We start from the raw sequence: 27,808 nt of genomic DNA on the forward strand, positions 1-27,808 counted from the left end.
TAACAAACACAAGCCATTTATGACTATGTTTTAGTGTAGATTAGCTGGAGATAGACAGTGTTTTGTCTTGTTTTTGTTCATAGAATGTATAATAATTAGGCAAACATTGAGCTGCTTTCTACTGAGTAGTTTTCTTCAAGCTTCAGAGCCTTCTTTGGTTGCAGTGTTACTTTGAGACACGTAACCTACTTCTTTACATGATAGGAATTACCGCGCCTGTGTCATCCTGTCACACATTACGGCATTATATTTGAAGTGCATCACAGAAAGGCTGATGCATTCCTCTCTTCCATGTATTTTCATCCTCTCGGCAAAGGCCGTTCCTGGGAGTTTTGCGCACGACTGATGGTGAGCGTGCGTGCGTTTTGAAGTGCGTCTCAGGCCATAATTAAGTGCTCCTCGGTGCCGCTATGTACCGGATTAGATTTGGATAAGTGCGCTGGAGTGGGGCCAGGCAGCAGGCAGGCGATCAGAGCCCCCCACTTCTCGTCTGCGCTAATGAGAAAGCATCCCTCAGGAAGTCCCGTAGCTTCAGCCCCATGGCCACATCCATCTCTGCGCTCCCAGCACTCCGTCAGCTGGAGAGGATCCGTGCTGGAGGCCAGGAAACAGAGATCAGTGGGGAGTTCTTACTTGGATATGGGAAGAAAACACATGGAAACGAGAAGGTCTTACAAAAAGTAATGAAGGTGGGGTTAGGTTGGATTTAGACGGAGAGTTAGGTGCATTTGAAGTACTTACAGGCTTAACACAGCGCCCCACATGGGCTTAATACTAAAGCAGCATCAGGTGCGGCAGTGAGCATGTGTGGGTGCCAATTGTGCACAGCTGCTCATGCAGAACTACTTCAGTACTTAATTCTGTGTAACAGTGCGTTTTGAGATAATTAAAATCCTATTAATGAATTGTTCCTTCTTTCTAATGAAGTAATGTAATTATTTTAATCTCTAATAACCGTTAGAGATCATTAAAAATGTTACAGTTCCCATCCCAATGAAGCTGTTGGCTACCAACATTTTTGTACACTTTTTTTTTTTAATTGCAGAATAGTAACCACAACACATCCTTTTTGATATTGAAAATATGAAAGTCCCCACACATTTTTTCCCTCCTCAGTCGTGTTACAGACATTGCCCACAATAAAACAGCGAACACTCAGCCATTTTGGAATCTCATAGAATTTTTTCATCATCTAACCTGACGCAAGCATGGCAACATTGAAACACACTGTGCAAATTAGCATTATCGTAGCACTGCATTAAATACAACCAGTTTTATGCTTCTCCTCATTTTGGTTCTACAATTAGCCAGGCTCTTTTTAGCTCTACTGTTGTTCAGCATTCAACCCACACTACTGGATGTTGAATCATAAATTTTGAACACGTTTAACATTTATGATTTGAAACCAGGACAGCCACGATTGGACTGAGAGTTGATGTGAAGGGTTAAGATTGGATTATGTACACCGCCACACCACAGAATAATCTTGTAAGATGACAGTTTAAAACCAGCTTGAAATTGGGACACCTTTTCTTCAAAATCAGCCCAGTTATTCTGTCCTATGAGTCAGACTTTAAAAACTTGAACACTGAGGCTTCGTTCTGTGAGACTTGTTTTAATTAAAAGTCATTTTTCATTTAAAAATCACTTGGTACTTTTTGTATCTTTGTTTGTATTCAAGTGACTTCTCACTACTGTAGTCCTCTGTCATACACATTTCCAGAACTCCTTCCACCCAGGGTAGGTGCCATGCGTGTGTGAGAACATTAACCAGCAGGAAGACTGAAGATCACTCTGTTGTTTATGGAGTAGTGTGCCAGCAGATTAAAGAGTTCTTCAGGGATGAATTTTAAGAACATTTATCTTGCTTTTCCTTTCACCTTGTGTTTGCAGTTTTTGCAACAAATGCTGTCTTCAAAATGCCATGTTCTCTGTCTTTTCTGCATGGATGCCACAACCTTCGAATTGTTATGCTCACGCTGTAGCCGGGCTGAACCTGGTGCTCATGGTGATAACTTTGTCAAGGTAATGACTGCGGTCCAAAGAACTGACAGAACTATCGGTTCCCTGTAGACTCAGCTGGCTGCGGGCTGCCTGTGGGGCATCCTCAGTTATTAGCAGAAGCCGTGTGCCCGTCGGCTTGTGCCTCCCTCTCGCTCCCTCTCTTTCTCTTTTGCTCTGCCTCCTGCCTGTTGCTTGCGTCCCCTCCTTCCTCCCTCCTCGAGGGCCCTGTGCGACAGAACGTGCAGGCGACACCTCACTGGGGACAGATGGCCGGGAAAGGCAAGAACATTGTGGCACCATAAAGAAATTAATAAATAATTATATCAACAATGACATCTATCCTTGTGTCTATTCTTGCTCATGGCATTAAGACTGCACGCTTGTTTTCACAGGTCTGGTCTTCAGAAAGTTGATTAGATTTGAATGTGAGGTGGCAAGAATGACATGTTTGGTTGTGATTTTTAGAGTGAAATTAAGTGCGCAACCTCTGCAAGTTTTCTTGCTCTATTTCATTTAGCAGAATTTAAAAGGGGACATTTTATTGGGGGGAAATAAGTGAATTAGCACATTAATTTGGGAATCAGGAGCTCCTAACATCATTCTGATTTTGTGCTGCACCTTACGTAGAGTACAGGCAATTAAGAGTTGACCCTCATTGTTTTGAGTATCACCAATCCCAGGCATGGGCCTGTGATTGTGAAAGTGTAAATACAAGGTTAAAAGGGTGCAAAACAAACACAAAGAGCTCGGAGAAGTCCATGTACTAATTAAATCTAAAAAAAAAAAAAAAAACCCCAAAAAAACAAAGAAAACCAATGAAAAAATATTATAAATCAGAGGTCCTGCTTGCTCACTTCCCACTTGTGGGTGCCTCACGCTGATTGTGAGCTGTGTCTCATTCTCGTTTAAAGGAACAGACACTGAAATCTGTCATTCTCCACAGAGCTGTTTTTTAACAGTGAGAATGGTGCTGTGTTGCTTGATACTTTTTTGTACAAAAACATGTAACAGACAAACTATTTTAAGAACCCCATAGAACTGTGTTAACTTGAGGAAAAGGAGTCCTATATGTCTCCTTTAACACATTAAAACCAACCAGTAAAAAGATAGGATAAAATATAGCCTTATTTTGTAATAAAATAAACTCAACTCAGTAAAAAATAAAAACCTGACAATGTGCACAAACATTAACATTTAAATTTGTTCCCTGTTGAGGATATGGTAACTTTTTATATACTTAGAAATATATGTCGTTTCACTAGAGGTATTCAAACTTTTATATGAATCGGGAATGTCAATGAAAGTCAAACCATGCACTTTGTCTGTCAAATTGCGTGACATACACATTTTCATTTAACATTGCTGCCCTTTGAAAATGTTATCTGTGTTTTAGCACAAGGTGTGGAATGACCTCTGTCTGCTACCCACAACTGATCTTGCAGAACGCTCTATTTTGGCTGCCTTTGCTGATACAGTCATGTAGATAAGTTCCTTTAGCATACATTTCCATTCTTCTGTATGACTTCCTTTGATAGTCATTGGTGTAGAAGAGGCTGAGCCACAGCCTTTTGGCACTGTAGTTTGTCACCCTGTGTAGATTGTGCCTAGACATATCAATAGAAAGATTAATTTACTTGAGTAGCAGAGTCCATAGCTTGTGTCCCAAATTTTCATTAGACAGGAAGAGAAATAATTCATCATATGCCGCCTCCCCAAATTCTAACCCCTATTTTTATTAAAGCTCATATTACTATTTTTACAGTTGTTTCAGGCTCTCTTGTAATTTTTCATGGCTTGGCACCGCCTCTCTTTCCTTGCTCTTGCTGATGACATTTTTTCCCCCTTCTCTCCATTCATTCAGTGGCTCTGAATCCACTTTGCAGTGTGAGTCACTCTCCTTAGCCCTCCCACCCACTGCCTCCTTAAGCCTCTGCAGGTTCACTTCTCCCAACTGCACTCGCAGCCTCCACTTCTATCCCTACATTCTGAATTTAAACACTGCCGGGGATCTCCACTAGTCAGTCTTGCCACCTTTTCACTTTCTGTTTTTTTTTTTTTTTTTGTGCCACCTTTGACTTAATTTTATTTTTCTGTTGATCACATTACTGGATCTACTTTTAACATAGAGATACATATTTGACCTTAAGAGTTCCATTAGTGAACAATCCAGGGCCTCGTTGAATCTTACAGTAGTGGACGTCTTACATAGCAGCTGAAAAAATATCATTTTTGCACAGGAATCTAACCTGTGGGTTTTAGTTGGCCTATAAACACAAGGCTGTACCTGAGAATCGATTGCAGAAATATTCAAACATATTGCAACATTCCAAAAATCAATGTAGTTGAAGCACCTCATGCACTTTTATACTTAGAGTTTAGCAAGGGAGATAAAAGTAAATACAAGTTGTTGGTTCCTTAAAGTGTTTGTAAAATCAATTGTGTTACATTTTAACACCTCTCTTTGAGGTTTTAATCATTTTTATTCAACACCGAGTGATGTTAAATCACATCTGCATTCCCACCTCTTCCCTTGAGCAGTATATGAGTACTAAGGCATCATTATACCTGCATAATGATACCCCCCATTGCAACTTGTATATCATTACATGCACCTTTTCTTCTGCTTTCACTCCATTGCATTCTGTTTTTGTGGTTTTGTGCACATCATGTTCATCTGTCTGTGTTGTTGTTGTGTTCTCTCGTCCCTCCCCTGCTCTTCCTGTGGGCGCAGTAAGCAGCAAGAGCCTGCGAGGGAGGCAGCTTTGCAGGTAGGGGGTCTCTCCGTATGAAGCAGCCCTGTCTGCCTCTAATCAAAGGCAGGTCGCTTTCTCCCCGCCAATCCTCACCCCGGCTAATTAAGGGAAACAGCAGAGCTTTCAGAATTGCATCAACAAATAATCATGTGCAAATGTGTTAATCGCCGCGGTGCGCTTTATGAAATTACATTGATTGTTGGGTGGTAATCTTATCACTACGATCTTAATCGCCTCGATCAGGGGACATGTTGATTACTGCCTGTCTTCTCGTCCACGCTCTTTAAATCCCCCGCTTTTTCTCACAAAATGATGGCCTGCCTTTACAGCATTTTTTTTTTTGTTTGTTAACATGTCTTCTCTTCTTCTTTGTAGTGCCTTAATGCTTTCTGCCTCAAGGGTACTAACGCTCCTGTAGAGTTTGCCTTCCAAATACAAATCATAACCTGCGCCGTAAGCGCAACATTGAGCAGCATGGGAAAAGATGACAGCGAGGAGAAATGAAGGATGTGGATTTAGAGCGGAGGAAGTGTTTGGGCAGTTATTTAAGTCCCAGATTTGTGAGGAATGTGGATGAAATGGAAGAAGACTCACAAATACATATTTATAGACCAAACCTCCAAAGCTTTCACAAAAAAAAAGTAGATGTGCTGTAAATCACACCACACTTTTTCCCCCTCCATCAACTCTGTCTGCACAAGGTAGTGGGTGAATAGTAGGTGTTTTAATGTGAGTCCAAAACTAATTCCAGTTGCTCTGCTTTTCTCTCCGACTTTGTAGTACTTTTCTGCTAGGTTTTGGCTAGCCTGTTTGAAAATGTTGTCTTTAGAATAGAGCTTTATAGCATGTGTTTTTTAGTAAGTAGGTCTGTACAAAATGGTCTGTTATTTGCAGTTGGGATACTGGCTTTTGCTACACTGATATTGCAGCTAACAGTAAGTTTACAATAAGCAAGTTCAACGTTGTGTTTTTACTTTTTGATGCAAACACCCTGACAAAATCTCAGTGTTTTAAATCACTTAATTTATTGTGTGATTTATGAATCAGTGTTTCACCAATGTTTAATATATTATAAAAAAATATATATATATATAACAGTGGTGGTGATAAGAACCATAATGTCCAACACAGCCAAAAAGAAAAATTTGTGTACAATCCAAAACGATAACTTTTTTCTATTTAGTTTAGATATAATTTTTAAACTGTAAATGTAAAATAAGTTTTAATAAATAAGGTTTTAGGGTGGCACGGTGGCGCTGTCACACAACTCCAGTGTCTGGGTGGGTTTCCTCCGGGTGCTTCGGTTTCCTTCCAGGGTCCAAAAGCGCACATTGTTACACTCTCAGAAAAAAAGGTATGATAGAGGTACATTTGTGGTCACTAAAGGTACAATCAGTGTAAATATTCCTTTAAAGGTACAGTAGTGCTGTTAAAGTCCAGTTGTGTTCCCTAAAGGTACATTACATTCTCTTCTCCAAAAGGAGGGGTGAATATGTGTAAGATTCCATTATAACACTGTGACATATAACAACATAATATAAGTCTTGGAGATGAAATGGAACATATGAAATCAACACAATTTTAAAATCTACAATTAATATAGAATAGGGTACTATTGTGTTCCCTAATTAAAGGTACTGAAATGTACCCTTGAGGGTGCCACCACAATGACATTTTTTCTGACTGTAGGTTGATTGGCTACTCAAAAGTGTCTGTAGGTGTAAATGTGTGAGTGTGTCTCACCCTGCGCCTAGTGCTTCTGGGTAGGCTCCGGACAAACCGTGACCCTGAACTGGAAAACAGCTACAGACAATAAATGAATAAATAAGGTTTAAAGCCAAGCATTTTTCTCAAGACTGTCCTCAACAATGTGTCATTCCTGAGTCAAATTGTTAATAAATATTTCTTGTAATAACTTAGATTTTAAAAACATAATTTCTAGTTTTTATATTCTTATCATCACTGTAAAAATTATTTGGCAAATGTCAAACATTTTTCTTATATTTTTTTTAATCTAATGTCTGCGCTTAATTCTTAATTATATTTTATTTTTTTTAAATTTAACATATTTAAAATGGTCAATGAGTTTGCCCTTTAAAATATATTGCAATATCTAGCTATGCAAGTCTAATAATCTAACTGATATTGTACATTACTTAATATAGCTAATTAGATTATTTAATATTACTGTTAAAAATGATAACACAGTGTGCAGTTCATTATCTTGGCTGAAAGGGTATGTAAGGTTATCCATGCCTGCTACAAAAAGGTGTAGAGCGATGTCTGTTTCATTAATTCAGAAAGAGGTTAGAGAATCTTGCAAGCATGCAGTACTTTATAGACTAGAATGTTGCCAGGATTCAGCTTCTATTGATCCACTGCACATCCCTTCTGCATATGTAGAGAACAAAAGCCTGAGAATTCAGCGATGCATAAAATACTTTATGATCTCTGGACTTTTATGAAACTCCCACTTACAAAGCTCTAGGGCAAGTATAATGGAATTACGTTAATGATATCAGAAGGTCTGCATAGTCTCAGATCTTTGCTGAAAAGATTTGTGTGCTGCATTCCGACAATAATGGGTATAGTTCTGACTGACTCTTTTTCAGGTTCTGTTCCTGCCAGATGACTTTAAGAACTTGCCATTAAATGTGAAAACATGACAGAACATTTAGGTGATTCCAAAAGGATGAAATGACTAAGGGACTGTATTTATTCAATTTTTTAAATAAACATTTAAAATGGGCAGCACAGGGCAGATTGTGCTAAATCGTTTTATAGTGCATTGGGGAATTTGCCCTCAATTAAATAAGAAATTATGGAGGGATAAGTGTCAGTACATGTTTTATTATGATTCATTATTTCTCAGTGAATAGTCTCAGGGGCAGCACGGTGGCTCAGCAGGTAGTGTCACAGTCACTCAGCTCCACTCAGCACTCAGTCTCCCCATGTCTACGTGGGTTTCCTACAGGTGCTCCTGTTTCCTCCCACAGTCCAAAAACACACATTGGTAGGTGAATTGGCGAATCCAAATTGTCTGTGTGAGTGAATGTGTGGCTGTGTGTCACCCTGTGAGGGACTGGTGCTCCCTCCAGGGTGTGTTCCTGTCTTGTGTCCAGTCATTCTGGGTAGGCTCTGGACCTACCTCGACCCTGAACTTGATAAGCAGTTTTAGACAATAAATGAATGAATACGGTCAAAGTAGTGTTAAGGTCCCCTCTAACCGCACCTAGGCCAGAAGTCCTATGAAGATGCAGATATTTTCAAAAAAGATTAGATAACCTTGGATTTGTAGAGTAGTACTCTTCATTACATTACATACAAGCTCTATGATAGGATGGCAGAAAACAGATTGTGGGGTGAGTTTGTTTTATTTATTTTTGTCATAGTAAACTTCATTTAGGTCCAGCAGCCAAAAGCTATTTGTAAAAAAGACTATATGTCTTCTTTTCTCAAATTAATATTGCACATAAAGCTAGTTATGGCAGATCAAGATTAAAAATGTATCTTGCACACACTTATTCAGTAATAAACTGCCTAATCTAGCCTCTTATGAAATATTACCAGAGAAGCCTGTTACCTGATGACTTAAACAGTTAAGCAGCCATCGAAGTCTTACTTCCTTATCCTTTATATAGCTGAGGATTTTGTGTTGTAGGATACAAAAAAAAATAAAAAATTTTGGAACACATTTTTTAATAAGCCCTGCACATTTATGTCTGCACATCACAATACGATGGTTCTACAAGGGTTCTTATATAGAATATAGTCTATATAGAACCCTGAACACTTGAAGAACCTGTTGCATGATTAAAGGGTTCTTTACATCTTCATCTTCAGATTGATGGTGAATGTGCTATAAATGGTCCAATATAGCACCAAGAAGAAAGAAGAAAGGGTTCTTCTAATGTAACAAGCATGAAATCCTAACAATAGAAGAACCACTTTTGGTGCCATATATAACTCTTCTCAAAAAAGTGCAATCTTAAACCATTTATAACACATTCTCCTTTAATCTGAAGAACCCCTTCATGATGCAAAGACTCTTTTAATCATGCAAAAGATTCTTTAAAGGGTCAGGGTTCTATATAGAACAATTTTTTAAAAATAAGAAAACCCTTTTGGAAACCAAATATATATATAACCAAATAAAACATCACATCACCAAATCCCAAACTCTACTGTAAAGTTTCGCAAATGAACAGCCTTTGATAAAAGTAAGAGCCTGACGGGCAGTGTGGTGTAGCTGCTGCCTTATGTAACCGAATGTAGGGTTATGTAACTTAAAATATTGATTGGTAAAATTATTATATATAAAATAGTTATACAAATCTAAGTGGATTTTTGAATCTAATGCATTTCTGTCTGAGTGAAATAGACTGAAATTAATCAGTGTAATATTTATAATATAGACTTGATTTTAATAGGTTCATTTTCTTCAAAAGACTAAATTTATCACTGTATTAACGAGACACTGATCATGCAACCCTGGTCTTGATTTGAGGTGGATTATTTAAGAGAGCTTTTCGTTTTTTAAGTTTATACATGGATTGCGTTATCACAAGTCTTTGTGAGAGTTAGATGTTAGTAGTTAGAGACATCATGTCTCATTTGCTGAAGTCTTGCTCATATAGCACATCTGTGCCAAGCATATAAAAGTATTTTCTTGCCTGAAGTAGCAGCACCCTGGTGTGAAACCCAGCTTTAGAACTGTGTGTGTGTGTGTGTATAAATTACATATGCTGTTTTGACATGCAGTAGTAGTTAGAGGAACGTGTGTGTGATGACAGATTTTCTCTAACATGTAAAGGTGGTGTACATGTATCCCATTATTTTGATTAAGAAAAAAAAAATAATAAGGTTCATTACTTCATACTGATTCAGTATGAATAAGGGCAAGAGATTAAGTGATATATGAGTTGAGGAATGGCACAAAATATCTTTAAGAAATTTTACCAGCCACAAATTCAAGAATGGATTCTATGGGAGGAATTTTATTATTTATTTTCTTTCAAACACTCATTTGTCAGCTATTTGCACATGGATTGCTCCGATGATTACTAGCTAGACAAAACTGATTGATTAATTTGTCTTCAAGCACATGCTTGTCTTCCTGCTTGTGTCAGTTAATCTGTCAGTAACAGCCGCTCGCAATTCTTCAGCTTTGGATGGCTACAGGCGGAAAAGAGAGTGTACTGATTGTTAGATTAAAACTTGTGGAGCAATGAAGAATGTATTATTAACCAGCCTGCCAAGCCTATTCTTTGAGTTGTTGGTTCAGGCTTGGAACAGTCCACCCCTCAGCCTAACAATGTAGACAGAGGATGTATAGATTTGTGGGGCAATTAGACACTTTCAATAAAGTGTTTCATTTTTATAAATGTTTAAAAGAAAAGAAAGCTCCTGTACTAATGTTTTGAAGATACTGTGGAACGTGCTTGAAATTCTGGTTTTAGAAATATTTTTCCACAATGCAAACCACTAAATGTCCTTTTAGCCCAAGGGATGAAAATTTCTTTTGTGTTCACTTCTTGTTTACTCTTTTTGCTGGAGGGCAAAACGTCTCATGTGAAGGAGAATTCACCTGAAATTTGGGGCCCTGATTTGACACATTCAATGACTGACATGAGTGCTTGTTATTCATACAGTTCTAATTTATTCAACCTGAAGATATAATTCCTTGCATTAAATTATCAAATCTGTCATTATGGAGCAAAGGTTCATTTAGTAATTGCAGTTAATTTGCACTATGTGATTAATGCTGTAATAAAATATGACTTCCGAGCTATGGTTAATTATAAATGTGAAAAGTTGAAAACTTTTAATAAACCACTTCTCTGAATTGCCTCACATTTATGAATGACATCAAGGTCTGTGAGATCTTTTTGAGGTCTTTTGCTAATATCAAGTCTGTGCTCCCTTTTAGTCCAAAGCTCTGTGGTATCAATACCTCAACTCAAGTATATGGATTATCTATGCCTTTAATTTCTGAGTCCACATGTTCTGGTAAGAATTGCTTTCTGTTTTCTTATGCCTGGTACAGTTAGATGACCTTCCTTTACATTATTGTTAAGACATAATCCTGAGGAGATAAACATTTTGATTATTTATTTGATTGATATGTAAAAGGTAAGATGCGAGTGTAAGATGTGAGATATTAGATTAAATAAATTAGAAAAAAATCTAATAAATACAAGGAATATAAAAACAAAAAAGGAAAATAAACCTCAGGAAAATGTATTTTTCAAACAGCAGTATTATTATGAAAAAAGAAAATGATTTAAATTTGTTGAGAAAGTGTGCTTCACAACTGTACTAGTTGAACTGTTTTTGTCAGATGCAGTACTTAAGCAGTTAATGTTTAAAGAGACAGGAGAAAATCAAACTGCATTAGAGCTTTGCCTGAGGAGTGTTCTCTGAGTGGAAATATGAAAGAAAAACATGTGAAGACATCTCAATACTATGGGGTTGGATGGATGTGTATTTCTTTACAGATACAAATACATCCAACCCCGTAGTACTGAGATGTCTTCACAGGGTTTATTTCCACTATGAGAACACTCCTCAGGCAAAGCTCTAATGCAGTTTTATTTTCTCCTATCTCTTTAAACATTAAGCGCCTTTCAGATAAATATGTGTATCTCCAATATGGCAACTTTACAGCACAAAGCAAAATATTCTTGAATGGAACTTAATGTAAAAGTGCTTATTCAGTTAGTCATCCTGAGCTACCTGTAAACGACAGCTGCAAGGTTAAAATATTGTAGAAAAAATACAAATATGGAATTTTTTTTGACAGTGACAATAAATGCAGTTTAAAAAATATGTGGGTGGGCTGTGGGGAGAATATTTGCAAACCAAAAAGATAATTTTTTTGAGAAAAAAAATATTGAGATTGAACCTTGGTATGGAGAAAAATGTTAGTCTGTGAAATTAAAGGAAAAGGATGTAGTCAGAAGTTGGGCACTAAATACTGCATACAAATTCTTTCTACTTTTATTCCTGTCATTAAAAAATTAATAGCTTACATTTAATTGAGGCTTTGACTGCGGATAAAACAAATTAAGGTTGATCTTTGACTTTTCTGCTCTTCTAAATATCTGTAAATGAAGTGAAAGGAAAAAGCTGTGTGTCTAAAAATACATTTAAAAAAAACCCTGGAGTTGTAAAGCAGGATTGAAAGATTAATCATTTGAGAGAGCAATTTTCAAATCGCAGCCGCTGCAGTTTTAATTATAGTCTAAATTAACATGAACAAGTACAGTGTTTTAAAAAAGGGACATTTAGCTTATAAAGTATAAGTCAGACCAATCAGATACAGTCAAACAGTGTGCTGTGTACATGACAACAACCACAATCAAATGACTGAATGACACTCTGCATTTATCTTTCAGAATGAAAGCCTTCTCAGTTATTTTGATTATAAAAACAGGCCTAAACCTTACTTTGTAGAAAAGAATTGCTCTTTAATTCAGTTTGGTCAGAAAATAACAACCGTTTATTATTTCAATGAGATTCAGCTCATATACAGTATGCATCCTCTTCAGGTACTTACATAATTTCTTAGATTTAGGTCATCCTTTAGGTCATCCTTAATCCATAATGGTAACGTGTTCTCCAGTGTTTCTGGATTTGGGCAAGTCTTTCTGTGTTGTGTATGCAATGCCCAGCGTCTTCAGATCTTGTATGTTGTTATGAAGTTCTTCTGCTGAGTTGCCAGGTGTAAGAAAAAAATAGTTTTGAATCTTTTGTTCAGGATCAGTCCAACACCATGTTTGTGCCATTCTTCATGACCAGCGTAAAAAATGGCCTTGCCATCGTTGATTTTTTGGATCGCTGTCCATCTGACTTCACTGACCTCCAGGATGTCTCAGGATGACGCTCAGGATGTAGTCTTCAAAAACTTGCAGCAGTGAGATGAGTCCCCCAGTTTAGTAAAGAGTTTGTAAGTTCTGTCTCCCATGTCCTAACTTCTGTGATTCTGTTATTTCCAACTTTGGGCACCCTACTCAAGCACTGGGTTGCTCTGGCACCGTCCAGTGATTCAGCTTTGTTTATGATCTTGATATTTCTACAGAGATTTTGGGGATTAATATGGACGGGTTTCTAACTTGACGGGTTGCCTTCTCCTTTTCATATCCAAGCTTGGTACAGGTAATAACAGATTTGCTTTAAATACAGCAGGGCGTAAACCCCTCTGACATTGGCCCAAGCCAAAATTTTAATGCCAACTCACTCACACACTCCTCTTGTTTGCCAAACCTGACAAGAATAGTTGTTTCTCTGTGATTCTACCAACAACTAGAGATGTGCTTGAGCGTCTGTGCTGGATACCTGTCTCCATATGGGCCCCATTAAAACCTCACACAGCCATCTGCAACCTCACCATGCTGGGATCTCCAAACTACTCCTCTCTCGGCTCTCTGCTCCAGCTTGGCAGTCGCGCTTGGTAGTCTGCCCTTATTCCTTTTCCCGTTAACTATTGTACAGTGAGCCATGGCCTACCTACCTCTCTGTTTTTACCAACTGATCAAACGGGAACTTGATTTTGTCCATTTTTATAGGAGCGTTTGAACTATCAGTGTCTCAAGGTTTACTTTTTTTGACCAAAGTAACAAACTAGGAACTTAATTTCCTTTACTTGTATTTCTATGAGGATTAGTAAGACTATATGGTTCCAATCTGAGCAGCAGTCCAGCCTGGCAGCCATTTATAGCACATGCCTGCTGCTCGCTCCATACTGTACTTTCTGTTTGCCAGGATGTCACGTGTCCAGTCATCTCTGAGGCATCTGCTGCAAAGGGACATGACTCTCTTACTCTACAGCAATTAGTATTTCTACTGTTCTCTGTGGATCTTTGTTCTATTACGTTGTCAAATTTGGATATTTGACTCTAAGTATTCTGACTCTGAGATCCTGGAGAAATGAGTCCATGCCAGAGAACAGGACCAATAAAGCACACTTCATACTGAGTTCACACTACGTGATTTTATCTTTGATTTGTTTGGGATTTTTGGTGACTAATCATCACCTGATCACTCATGAAGTGTATACAGCCCATACACTTGATTTTACCAGACCTTAATCTGTCGGACACGTCTCAGCATTTTCCAAGGTCTTTAGAATTATCAGTGATATATTTGGCAGCATGAGCATATGTACAACAAGATTAAAGAAGACAATGAGCAATGAGAATGAGAGAAGACATCTCGTCTCAGGAGACAAGGCAGGAACAACTGGAATGTCAGCAAGCTTGGCAAAACCTGTTTTATGTTCTGCTTGGACACTTGAAAATATAACTTGAAAAGGAAGTGTTGTTTTAATGAAAAACAATAATAATTTTGTTGACTTTCCACTTCATTTTAAAAGTAGTCATATATTTATTCTCATACAGTTGTACATTAACGTGCAATACTCAACACCTCTTTGATGGAAGTTTTTCAGTTATGCTGAAAGACCTGCATATGTGTCTTGAAAATAACTATTTAAATGATCACTGATTGTCTGTTATTGATTACTGCACATGTATCCACACTTACACCACTTAATTCACCCTAATGGTGGCTTTGTAGCTCTTTTCTGAAACATAGAATCAACTCACCTTCCACCATCTCCCAAAGTAGATGAGTGTGAAGTCCACATCCTACTCATATTAAAATTTTAATGCATACATTTATTAGAACTAATATTAATGATGTCATGTAAATAAAATATATTTCATATATATATATATGTGTGTGTGTGTGTGTATGTATATGTATATGTATATATATATATATATATATATATATATATATATATATATATATATATATATATATATATATATATATATAGGGATATTAACAGGTCTACTTTGTGGTAAATAATTTTTCAGTGTTTGGCACTTCTGCTCAGTTATATTTTGATGCATATTTTTTTTATGTATTTAGATTGAAAAATTGAAATGGATTAAAAAAAAAAGTATTGTATTGATATAAATATTTACATATATTTGCTACACAATTTTAGTCCCTCAGCTTTCTTCTGTCTGTTTAAATGAACTCAGCCTCTTCCAGTGAAATTATTCCCCCAAATATTGATATGTTGAGTTGGAAATACTAGTCGGTCTTTAATCTGGTGAAACATCAGTCCAGTTTCTTTGGTCTGTAGACTTGCAAAATGACTTGATAGATTGATTCCTCCATTATTTTTATGAAACAATTAGATTGTTATACCAGACATTTCTCCTAATTAATAATCATGTATGGAGCATATCGCTACATTAACAAGAGTTAATGTGTCTCCTTTTTTTTCTGGTGAAAATGTGTCTCCTTCCTGTTCAAATGTGACAGGACTGAAGTTTCACTCTGTTTACTAAACAGGTCATAATGTCACTGAATGCTTTTATTTGCAATTACAGCTGTCCCTGACGTGCTGCAAAATCAATTGTAGCATAGTTTCAATAAAGGTTGCCTGTGTAATTAACTATTTTATTTTGCCTGTAGACAACACCTAAATTGAAAACATTATAGAGAAAACAACTGCTATGGAATTATTTTTTTTCTTATTAACTATTCAATTACAGCAAGCTATTTATAGCTCCAAAAAGTCAAGAACTCATTAGCTCAGATTGACAAAAGGGTGAAAAAAGAAATATTGAACAAAGTAGATATGCAGTTCTTTACGTGGCGATTTACTGACTACAATACGTTGATGATGGGTTTTTGGAGCATCTTAATTGAAAAGCAGTGCAATCGGCACATTCATCAAAAGGGAGATTTTAGGGTTGCTCATCTCTGAGAATAGGCTGGATTTAGAAATTAATTAGCGTTCCATTATCCTCTGGACTGCGGCATGAGCATGACGAGGGGAGAGCAGGGCTGTACAAGCTTGTGTCTGTGTGGGAATGAGTGAGAAAGAGAGAGAGAGGCGCAGAGGCAGGCCAGAGGCACAGTGGAGTGTGACGGAGGTCATGGCTCTCTGTTTGATATTTCTGACCAGGCCAAGCCATAGTTGATGAGTTCTAAAGCAAAATATACCACAGTGATTCAGTGGCTATTTTTCTTCTACTAATGTCCATCACAAATACAGTAACAACATACACAAATCAGCCATATAATTAAGACCACATCCTTGTTTCTACATTCACTGCCCATTCTCTCAGCTCCACTGATCATATGGGAGAACTTTGTAGTTCTACAATTACAGACTGCAGTCCATCTGCTGCTCTGCATACATTGTTTGCGCACTTTCATCCTGTATTTCCATGGTCAGTACCAATAAAGACTAGGTTTGGGTGGTTAGTCATTCTCAGCACTGCAGCAGCACAGGTGTGGTGGTAGTGTGTTTCTGTGTGTTGTTCCGTTAAGAGTGGATCAGACACAGCAATGCTGCTGGTGTTTTTAAACGCTGTGTCCATTCACTGTCCAGTCTTTGACGCACCTACTTTGTTGGTCCACCTTATAGATGTAAAGTCAGAGACAGTAGCTCCTCTGGTCCTGCACAGTTTGTGTTGGTCTTTTTCTAGTCCATCAGTGGACACAGGACGTTGTGGTCTGAATATTTATGCTTGGTGGACTATTCTCAGTCCAGCAGTGACACTGAGGTGTTTAACAACTCCAGCAGCACTGCTGTGTCTGATCCACTCGTTCCAGCACAACACACACTAACACTACCATGCCAGTGTCACTGTAACTTTAAGAATAATGCACCTCCCAAATCATATCTGCTCTGTGGTGGTCATTTTGGGATCCTGACTATTGGAAAAACAGGGTAAGAGGGGGAAAGCAAAATGTGCAGAGCAATAAATGGACTAAGGTCTGTAATGTAGAAATGCAAAGTGCTATTATTTGGTCAGTGGAGTTGAGAGAATGGACAGTGAGTGTGGCAACAAGGAGGTGGTAATACTGTTATGGCCGATCAATGTATATTAGCACAAAGTGGTTATCCCAACTCACATCTTCTTTTATTGTTGTGTATATTGTTTCATTCTTTAGGATGGAGTTAACTGTTTATTATATTCATCTACAAAAAATATATAATTACAATGTTTGTAAATCATGTTTATCATTAGAGAATTCAACAATTTTAGGGCCAAACATTGTGGACACAGGTGTTCAGATGCACATACACAGCATGTATGATCTCCATAAAAAAGCATGAAATGAAGTTGAATGCTCTGGAGATCACAATGCCTTCTTGCCAACTGTACACTAGATGAGCATAAACATCCCCACACTGGGCTGTAGAGCAGTGGATTTTGTTCTCTGGTGTAATGAACCTCCATCCAGGACCTTTGAAAGTTTGAGTGGTGTTTTTGATCCAGAATTAAACATTGAAGATGAGTACCTGACCTCACTAAGATATTTCATGGCTGAGTGTTATTCAGTCCTCACAGAAAAGCTGAAGCTGCTACTGAAGCAAAGGGGGTGAAGTGCCTAGGGATTTCGATGTTTAAACATCTACATATCACTGCTATATTGAGGTGTCTGCCATTTTAGATTAAATTATCTACCGTAGTTCTGTGTTCTCAAATTCTAGAAGTAGGAAAAAAAGATAAACTCAGGTGTAGAACCAACAAGGGATAGAAGTTGTAATTAAGTTCCTTATAAGTGCACCCAGTATATAAACACAACACTATGACTGTGCCTGTTGTGCCTTGACACTGATGTAGCAGTGGCATGTCGTTGCAGTGCTAAAAATGATTGTCCATGCAAATAATACCTGGTCAGTAGTGATCATATGGTGGTCTTTCAGCTCATGAACAGGGTTTGGGGATGCTAGGGGACTATTTCAGGGATTGCACAGGAGGAGGATAGGAGCTACTTGTCAATTTGCTAAAAGTATTACCACCCAAGTTACCTCTGAAAGTTTTACTTCTAGCCATTAAAGTTGCCACTTGGCAAGTCAATAAAATTCATTCATTCATTCATTCATTATCTGTAACCGCTTATCCAGTTCAGGGTCGCGGTGGGTCCAGAGCCTACCTGGAATCATTGGGCGCAAGGCGGGAATACACCCTGGAGGGGGCGCCAGTCCTTCACAGGGCAACACAGACACACACACACATTCACTCACACACTCACACCTACGGACAATTTTGAGTCGCCAATCCACCTGCAACGTGTGTTTTTGGACTGTGGGAGGAAACCGGAGCACCTGGAGGAAACCCACACAAGAACACACCAACTCCTCACAGACAGTCACCCGGAGCGGGAATCGAACCCACAACCTCCAGGTCCCTGGAGCTGTGTGACTGCGACACTACCTGCTGTGCCACCGTCAATAAAATTTCAGTTTAATAATTATTTATTTAGCCCTTTTCACTGTGAACATCATGACAAAGCAGATTTACAGAGATCCAGGTCCAAACCTCCTTTGAGCAAGCCATTAATGACAGAGGCAAGGAGAAACACCATCAGAGGAAGACTAGGAACTAATTTATCATCATCATTATTCACACTCCAGGTTTGTTTTGAACATGTCAGTTTTTCCTGTGCTTGATGCTGAAAGTAGTGCAGAGCGACAGTAGCTAGGTCAGTGGTCAATTATAAGTCTATGGTGTCTGATAATGTGCTAAACAAATGTATGTACAATATGGTTATAACTAATAAACTGTCAGTTTAGTGTATTTAGGGCCATGTGGTTCAGCTTACATTACAGAATCTCACTGAGGATAATCACCAGGAGTTACATGAGGCAAACTAGGAACAATATCATATGTTATAAACAGAATGCTAAAGCACTTTTAGAAAAAAAAAAACTAAAATTACTGAATGTGCAACTAAATATTGCAGCAATACAAAGGCAGCATATTGAACGGGATACACACAAAATAGTGATTATCTTATTATTTATTATGTTGTGAAAACTATATAAAAAGTTAATGTTGTCAAATATTGAATTGGATAGTTAAATTTATTGTTGTTATAACATTTCTTGTATACATTATAGTGAGATAATACTCAGTCCAGTCATAATATTGTGACCACCTGCTTGTTTCTACATTCATTGTTCATTTTCTCATCTCCACTTACCATGCATGGATCTCTTTGTGACACTGACGCGGTGGTGGCGTGTTATTGGGTGTTGGGCTGGTATGATTGGATCAGACAACAGTGCTGGAGGAGTTTTTAAACACTGTGTCCACTCACTCATTGTCCACTCTGTTAGACACCTACTTCGTTGGTCAACTTTGGGGATGCAAAGATGTCAAGACAGTAGCTCATCTGTTGCTGCACAGTTTGTGTTGGTCCTCCTCTAGTCCTTAATCAGTGGATGCTGTTGGCTGGATAATTTTGGTCAGTGGGCTAAGTCCAGAAGTGACATTGAAGTCTTTCAGAACTCCAGCAGCGACTGCTGTGTTCTATCCACTCATGTTAGTGTCACCTCAGAGCTGAGAATGATCAACCACCCAAATCACACCTGCTCTGTGGGGGTCCTGAGCACTGAAGAACCAGGTGAAAGGGGGCTAACAAAGTCAGAGCAACGGGTGGACTACAGTCTGTAATTTTAGAACTGCACAGTGCTCTTGTATGGTCAGTTGAGATGATAGAATGGATAGTGAGTGTAGAAACATGGAGGTGGTCATAATATTATGACTGGACTGTGTATTAGGCCAGGTATTCATAAAATGAAGAAGGCTTTTGGATTAAATGTTATATAGATTGAGGCTAATCGCTCTGTACTTAAGGAAGTGTCTACTATTGTGGGGAAACATGGTTCTCTGTTTTTTTTCTTGTTATTGTTCTTCTTATTCAGAAGCTTTGCTTTTAATGTGGAATGGTATGTTTGGGGAAAAAAAAAAATGACTGTTGTTTGTACGTGGTTAAAGTTGAACTTCTCTTGAAGTTTTATTCCTTGTTTGAATTACCACAGAAACTAGTTTGTTACTCGAGTTGTTTATTTTTGTATCCCATTTGGTCTGTGTTTACTTTCGTGCAGTTAGTGGTCTCCCAAAGTTGAGAGTCAGATCCATCTACACCAACAGCAAAACTATGGAGTCCATAGTTATAGAAAATAGAGTAATATCCTCATCTCGGTTCATGCTTGTCAAATTTGGAGGTCGGTTCATTGTCTAAAAACCTCCAAAATGCCCTTTTCTGACATGAGCAGAGAGAGAGAAAGCTTAGCATACCAGACTGAGACACTTTGTTATTTATTTATTTTTTTAAAATTATTATTCATTTATTGACACCGGGGCTTTGTAAAAACATTAAACCAGATTCAAGTGCAAACAAACTGGAGAGCTACCAAATGTTGAGGAAACATTCTCAGAATTGTATAGTGTTTGTTGATTATTATTGTGCAAATGGCCTTTAAAAAAGCTTTCAATGAATGTGTTCTTCAAAGTTTTAGCTAGAAGAATTGATTCTTGAGATCAGTTGTACTAACTAGCCCTTTGGCTATACAGCTGTTTTGTGTCTTTTTGTTAAACATTAAATTAACTTCGATAAACACTTTGTTCTGCCCATCAGACTGAAGGCTTTACAGGACTGATGTATTTATTTAATTATATATAATTTTGCTTGTTATTTGAGGCCACATTGAACCTGACACTGCTGAGAGAACAGTATAGCAGTAGACAATGGCAAAAATGACAGGCAAAGTCACACGTAGGATTGAAAAAGGTTTTATTCATTTACCTCATTAAGGTTGGCAGTTCTAATTTGATCGGATTTGATTGTATGGTGTTTTTATCTCAGACTGAAATTTCACAGGTGTTTAGTTGAATTGAGTTGTGAACTGGTCAACATTAGTGTGACTTAAATCTGAGTTGTTGACCTGAATCCATATCTCTGATAAGCATGTTTATGTGATTATATGTGTAAGACAATAGGGGACTGGCACACTTGGATGAATGCAGTTAGTTGGGAAGCCCACAGTACCTACCGAGAAACATCACAGTCCCACTGGGAATTCTCTTGTCTGTTTTGATTATCCATTTCAGCATTCCTTGGGAGCCAACAGGAAGCTGTATTGTTTACATGTGGAATAGCTTCTCATTTCAGATTGATCAGAATCGGGGTATGTGTGGCTAGACCCTTATCTATCTGAGAGAGCATGATAGGTCAATTCTGGAAACAGAGAATCCTTGTAACTCATCCATCAGACAATAGTGTAATTTGTCTTTTTTCTTTTAGACAACAGAGAGGTTTTGTCATGGTTGGCTGATTATAGTAATAATTGCACAGCTCTTTTACTAGGAATAAAGTAAGCTTTTGGGAAGGTATCTAAAGGCAGTTTCTCCAGAGGTTTTAATGAACAGAATTGTGTGTGTAATTGACGATAATCCCAAAAAGCAATTAAAGCAGTTTGTACCAAAAGTCAACACTAATTCCTAATGCTATTTGAGTAAATTCCAAAGTGAATTAGAGAATATGACTTCAGCAGCAGGAAAAGCAATAGTCAATAACATTAGAGAACTCGAGTGAATTAAATAAATGGAGAAATGATCAAACTGATGTGCTTTGCACTGTGCGCTTGTGGACAGTCTTCTCAAGGGAAAGAGGCAATAAAAACAGATTATAAATATGTGCAGAGCATGAAAAAAAGCCCACAAGTTAATACAAAGACACAGGTTTCATTTTCATAATACTATTGTACATGTATTCCTTTCATTTCTGTATTATTTATTCAATACATATTACAGAGATATAAAGCCGTTAAATCAACGTATGCTTGGGTTTTTATTGGAATATTACAATTTTTTTTTACTCAAGGGTAAAATGTGTGGAACAACAGGGCCAATAAATTACATACTTAGAGACATTCAAAAACACAGTTTTCCCTTTGACGCAATCATTCAATATATCCCATGGTCCAAATGTCTACCTTCTTTTTCTGTAATTTCTGGGCAAATATAATGCATTCTGTCCATATTCTGTGTACATATCCCATACTCAGTGTCCGATGTGCAAGCTGCAGTGCAAATTTTTGTGTTCGTATATCTTTCGTAACTTTTTTCCTTGTATCTCAAGATGCTCTTTTGTGTTTAAGCATCTCCCAATCATAAGATAATAAGTAGGTGGTGCACATTTGTGGAGCTAGATGCGATCTTCTAAAATATACATGTCAGGGATTGACTTGTGATAGAATTTGCTGTAAACGGTGGTAATGTCCTGTAAAAACTGCTTCCAAAATTTTCTAAGACTTATCAATATCTGGGAAATAAGCAGTCACCCCGTGTTGTAAAGCCATGTTGTTAGCAAACAGAGCTGTTTACTCTCACAATGGTTGTGTCTTTTCAGTCGTTCTAACCTACTTTACAGCCGCAAGCCACAAAATTACAAAAGCTAAAAAACATAAAGACTCTTCTTTGGGCTCAACAGTTACATAGCACTGGATTAGTTAAACTTTTTCACACTCATTTTCTTCACATCCTAGTAAGTCTACATTCTAACTACGTTCATCCCACATTTCTCAGGCCACATGAAACTAATACACTGTCTGCTTGCTTGATTATAACTGCAGGAAACTGATTTCAGATAAATTGCAAGTCTATATTGCAGCAACATCTTGGCTGCGAAACTAATGTTCAGTTTTCATGATTAGCTACAATCATAGTAAATTGAGTACTGATTTCAGATACATATTGAGTGTTCACTGCAAACAACTGGTATGTTGGAAATTAATTTCAAATGAGTTGAACACATGTTACAACTGTTTCAACGCAGGCTTTTTTTGTATATCATCTCACTTAAATATAGTTGTGTTTTTAATTAAGTTGAAGATCAGTGTGTATGATAGTTTAATCATCATCTTGATTTAATTTTTTTATGTCATTTTCCGCTAAACCATTTTTACTCATATGGCCCCCTGTTGACCACTTCCTGTGAATGTGTGTTGGTGCCAGTGTGTTCTATGCCCATGCCAGGCCTCGCCCAATGTCCTGGGAAGTTATTGTGTATCCATCATTCTTGAGGATCACATGGACAAGGCCAGCCAGGGACCCGCTCTTCTTTCCCTGTGCCCTCCTCTCCACCACTAGCGGACAGATTCAGGACGCCTTTGGTTCATTAGTCAAACCAAAGTAGGGCAGGTGCAACGAGCTCCCAGCTCCCTATTCATGCTTACTGAGATATAAGCAGTGTGTGTGGAATGTGGGCACACACACACACACACACACACACATATATATATATCCCATAAATGGCAGGTTTTGTGGGGTGTTTCCGGTATGCAGTGGTTGCTATGTTTATTGATGCGTTGGCAAAGCTGGCAAAGAGGTGTATATGGGCACACAGCCAAATACCCTATGATGCCCTGTTGATGAATTGCAAATTTTACAGCAGTTTGGGTTATATCAAAGCATATATACACATACACGCATGCACGGAACATACCTGGCATTTTTCTACCAAGTTCTGCCTAAACGTGGCTTGCAAGTGGAAGTGTTAGGAAGCCAACACATTTCCATTTGGCGTCCTTTTGCCATGTGCGTGAACATTTGAATTTTTCATCTTGTGTTTGCTGAGAGGACCCCCGGCCCTGTGAATTTGATCTAACACAATTTACTCCGGCATTAATAGAAAAAAAATCATAAAAAAAGCAACAACATGAATATTAATGAAAGATTCCCTTGCAATCTGCACATTCTGAATAGCCTAGAGGCATGTAGTAGGAATATTTTGCCGACAAATATGGAAAGTGAATATTGAGTGGTAACATAAAATGTGATAAGCATAAATTGCCTGTGTTTTACGGGATGTGGCAGACCACCCACATGGTTTCATATTAAGAGCTTTAGAGACAAATACACAGATTTCAGTGTTTCCCCATGAACGGGTCGCCAGAAGGTTGGTTCGATTTTACAGCAACTTTCCAGTAACAAATACAGAGGTACTCTGTATTTTATAGCATCATTGTAGATTTCCCCATAATATAACTACCTCAGAAGTTTAGTGGCTGATGTGTTGCTGCCCCTCATCCTTTTCCTCTTCAGTACACTCCCTCCCCCCTCACACTTCTATGGGCTGTCACTAGCTACAGTAGTTGTTATTAATGAGGGCTGTGTGGGGGAATGGATTGACGTGAGCAGTAGAAGCAGGCCGGCAGCAGAGGCCCTGGCTGGCAAGCCCCCAAGGTGAGGTAGACATGAGCCAGGCATCCGGAGGGCCAGCTTTGCCTTCACTCAAACCATCACCCAGCGCCGGGTGACATGTGATGGCTCTGCTCTGGAGACCTGTGAAGGACACAGCGTTCCCTTCATTCTTCCTCTGTGTTTCCCCATTCTCTCTGTTCTGTCCGACAAGCTGAGAATGAGAAATCCACCAGAAGCCTTTTTCTTGCACAGTCACTCCTGATGTGTCAAATAATGGGAACATTTAAAACTTTTAAAAGAATTTTTCTTGGTATGTTTTATTTTATTAAACTTTCAAAAGAAGATAAAGTATAACAAAAATGAACAAATATAAGACTAATAATTTAAGAAATAGAAGAAAAACATGACAAAGGAAAAATAACATTTTAATAGACACAAAAATAAGAAGACTTAGAAATAGAACATGATTGGCAGGTTGCCCATGTCCACAGCAACTGCTTGTGATCCAGTATACTAAAAATAAGATGTTTACAATGTCCTTGAGCAATGTAAACAGCATCATAAATATAAAAGTTAGCGTTAAAGATGCATTGAGAAATGCGTTAACCCTGTCACTTCAGGTTTCATACTGGCCCTAAGGCCCCCATACCAAATGCTAGTGAAAGAGAGTCTCTCCTGAGGATTCACTGGTGTGAAAAATGAGTTGCTGTAAAGTAGGCAAGCCCTCCAGCGCTCCAATGAAAAGAGATCAGGGCCGACGTAAAGCTAGCAGAGCTTCCGACAGTCTCTGCCATGTCTTAGACATACGCAACTGGAATTTTATCCCAAGTCTAAATCATGACTCATTTTCAAAAAAAAAAAAATAAGAAAGAAAGAGAAAAAAGCATTTGGGAAAAACTTTAAAAATGTAGGTTAATAAAATGGAGACTGTGAACAGTTGCTGTTTTTTGTGTGTATATGAAATGTTGAATTATTCAAACTGGAATTGCCTCATTAAAAATTAATTGCTGAAAACGCCTTGGCAAATCTCAATTTTGCAAAAAAGTTAATCTGGAACATGCAAGCTTGAGCCAGGGCTCACTCGTCTAAAATTGCCTCGTCCTCTCCGCGGTGTTGACTCAGTAAACGACACGGCTCCAGCTCTGTTGACTTTAGCTCTACGTGCTGGTAGGACATCAGAGCCTAGGCTCTGCACTGCGTCTTTTAGCATGCCACACTCCTGGCTGCTAGGACATATGTCCTCAGGTAGTTTCACACCTGACTTGAATGTCTGGAGCTGGAACGCACGGGACGTGGCCATCACATCGATTTTAGTGGAAGCCCTCAACCGAGCTCGGTAATAACAGCCATGAGAGGGTGACAGCTCACTTCTCTGCAGGCTGACACCAGAGCAAATGGATGCGAGCGGAGGAGATACACAAACAGCGCAGCCTGAGGGCTCTCAGGCCTCTGGCTCCATGATTCATGCTCTACCTCCTTGCCGCCACTGGCCCAAATGGAGCGCAAATTATGCAGCGTGCCAGGTTGCTGATGGGATGCGCAACTCCGAAAGCCATCCAACAGTTTAGTTTATTTTGGTCCATAGTGTTTTCAAGGCAGTCAAAGCTTCCTGCTATTGCCTTGCCTCGCCTCTATTTCATAAGCAAAATTACACATAATATTGAGAATAGCATTGCACTGCACTAGCAGGGCCCGGCATAAATTGTTTCCTTCATCGTTTTGTGAATTACATCCTCGTGCTTGAAATTCCAATGTCTCACAATAACTATGTTGGATACACACAATAGCCTGATGTTTTCTTAGCTTTTATATTTGTATATTCATTTCCCTTGTCTGGACCACAGCAGAAACATTAATTCATTTCCAAGTTCAGTTAGCATACATTCTGTTTACCCTTACAAAGAAAAGTAAAAAGAAAAGATTTTCAGTGATTTCACTTACAAACATGTTTGTGTCTTTTACAAATTTATATAAAACACTGCTGACTGAAACACCTACAAAAATATTGGGGCAAAATAAGAAATTAGAGTGCCCAGTTTATAGAACATTCAACTTAAACCATTTTGAAATAATACATTGTAAAAAAGTGAATATAACAGGTGTAAAAGGAGCATTCAAGAAAAGCTAAGCCTTTAAAAAAATACCCCTTTGTGCTAAACGTTTTAACATTTAAACACATATTTACATTCTGTAGAAGAGAATGTAACTAAACTTTAAGACCACTGTTATACCTTTAAAGTTACATTGACACTGCAAAGCCACTGTTGAACATTCCTTGTGACCGTCAAGGAAAACCATAATGATGCTATGATAAATATAGTCACATGGGCTTGGGAGTACTTCAGAAAACTGTTTTCCCTTAAGAATCTGCCCATGCACACTGCATCAAGAAATGCAGCCTGAAAAAACTGTTATCAAGGAGAAAGCCATACATCAACTCTATTCAGAGGTTCTCTGGGCCCAACGACACACTGGACGTTTGGGGTATGGTTAAATGACTCTCCATTTCAGCTTTTTTTTTTTTTTTTGTGAAAACTGGTGTCAAGTTCTCTTTGCATCTGTTTCTACAGCATGAGTGACGCACACATGTCGATGTCCATAGAAAAACATGATTCTTCATTTTTGTGGATTTTATTTTACTACATTATTTGAATATGGTTGTACCTTACATTGTGTGCAAATTTAATGACAAACGGATCAATAGAAATGCTCCAAAATTAATTGGAATAAAATAATTTTACATATGTGATTTGCATTGAAAGTTAAGATGTTTATGTCATTCTCCTATAAAGTTGCCATTTTGGAGACACGCATTTTTTATTGGACAGTGACGATGTTTGTGAAGGTACCAGTGATGTGCAAGAATGTACTGTGATCTGAGAGTGAGACATATTCTCTGTCAAGGCACTGTCACAACCGGACATGTCCACTGATATTTCAGCAAATAATTGTCAGCCCTCATATTGTATGTGCTGCAACATGGTTCTTAGAGATAGTGTGTGTGTCTGACTGGCCTGTGCATCAGACACGGGTGATCAAACAATGTTGAGCAGGTGAATTTTTGTATCAAAGAGGATTGGGCAAAAATTCCACTTGTAAAACTTAAAAAATCCAAATTGTTAACAAGTTGAGTTTATAATTTGAATGTTATATCTGAACACTGTTTTAAATCTTAAGAAATAGGCCAACCCTCTCTTGAAGTTTCACACATAAAATACATTTCTGCTTTTTTAAATGATCAATATTCATTTGGTCTTACATTTTAATGTCTAGGGATGTCTTTTACAAATATTTGTCTAGAGGGAGATCTTTTCTTTCTGCCCTTTCACCTTTAGTCATTCGTGTTTGTTTTGGTGTCTTAGTGCTGCATGTGGTTGTATAATACGTATTTGCCTGAGTCATTGAAGAATTTTGAGTGTTTACATGCCCACAATTATCTTGAATAGCCTGAAACACTTTATAATTTTGCTAAACTTAGAATGACCTAAGACTGTCACAGCAGGATCACTGAACCGTGCTCTTAAACTAGCGCTAACACAAACCCCATTTTCTGATAAATTGGCATGTTATCATTCGTTCATTTTCTGTTTGGGGTTGTTTTCAGTCTAGAGCCTACCTGGCATTATTGGGCTCAAGGCAGGAACACACTATGGATAGGGCGCCAATGCATCTCTGTGTATCACACTCCTCATTTATTTACACACATATGGACACTTTAGAAAGCCGAGCACCTGGAGGAAACCCATACAGGCAAAGGAAGAACACACAAAACTCCTCACAGACAGTGACTTGAGTTTGAACCTGCCCCAGATCTCTCAAACTGTTATCAACTCTACCTGTTGCTCTAATGGGCTGCCTGATATTCTTTAAAATTCAAAAATTATTTTCAAAATAGCGGAAATTTTATCATGTAATAGAATTGAATATAATAGAATGCTTGAATCTGTCACAAGACTGTTTTCAGCATTTTGAATGATTAACACATAAAATCATTCATTCATTCATTGTCTGTAACCGCTTATC

General features: G+C 38.1%; 1 protein-coding gene across 2 annotated transcripts in view; it reads left to right on the top strand.

Moving 5' to 3' along the window:
• ccser1 (coiled-coil serine-rich protein 1) overlaps positions 1 to 27,808 on the top strand; it is a 104,252-nt gene that overhangs the window by 60,269 nt on the left and 16,175 nt on the right. The gene's annotated exons all lie outside the window — the stretch shown is intronic.

Source organism: Hoplias malabaricus, chromosome 14, assembly GCF_029633855.1.
Source record: "Hoplias malabaricus isolate fHopMal1 chromosome 14, fHopMal1.hap1, whole genome shotgun sequence".
Classification (NCBI taxonomy): Eukaryota; Metazoa; Chordata; class Actinopteri; order Characiformes; family Erythrinidae; genus Hoplias; species Hoplias malabaricus.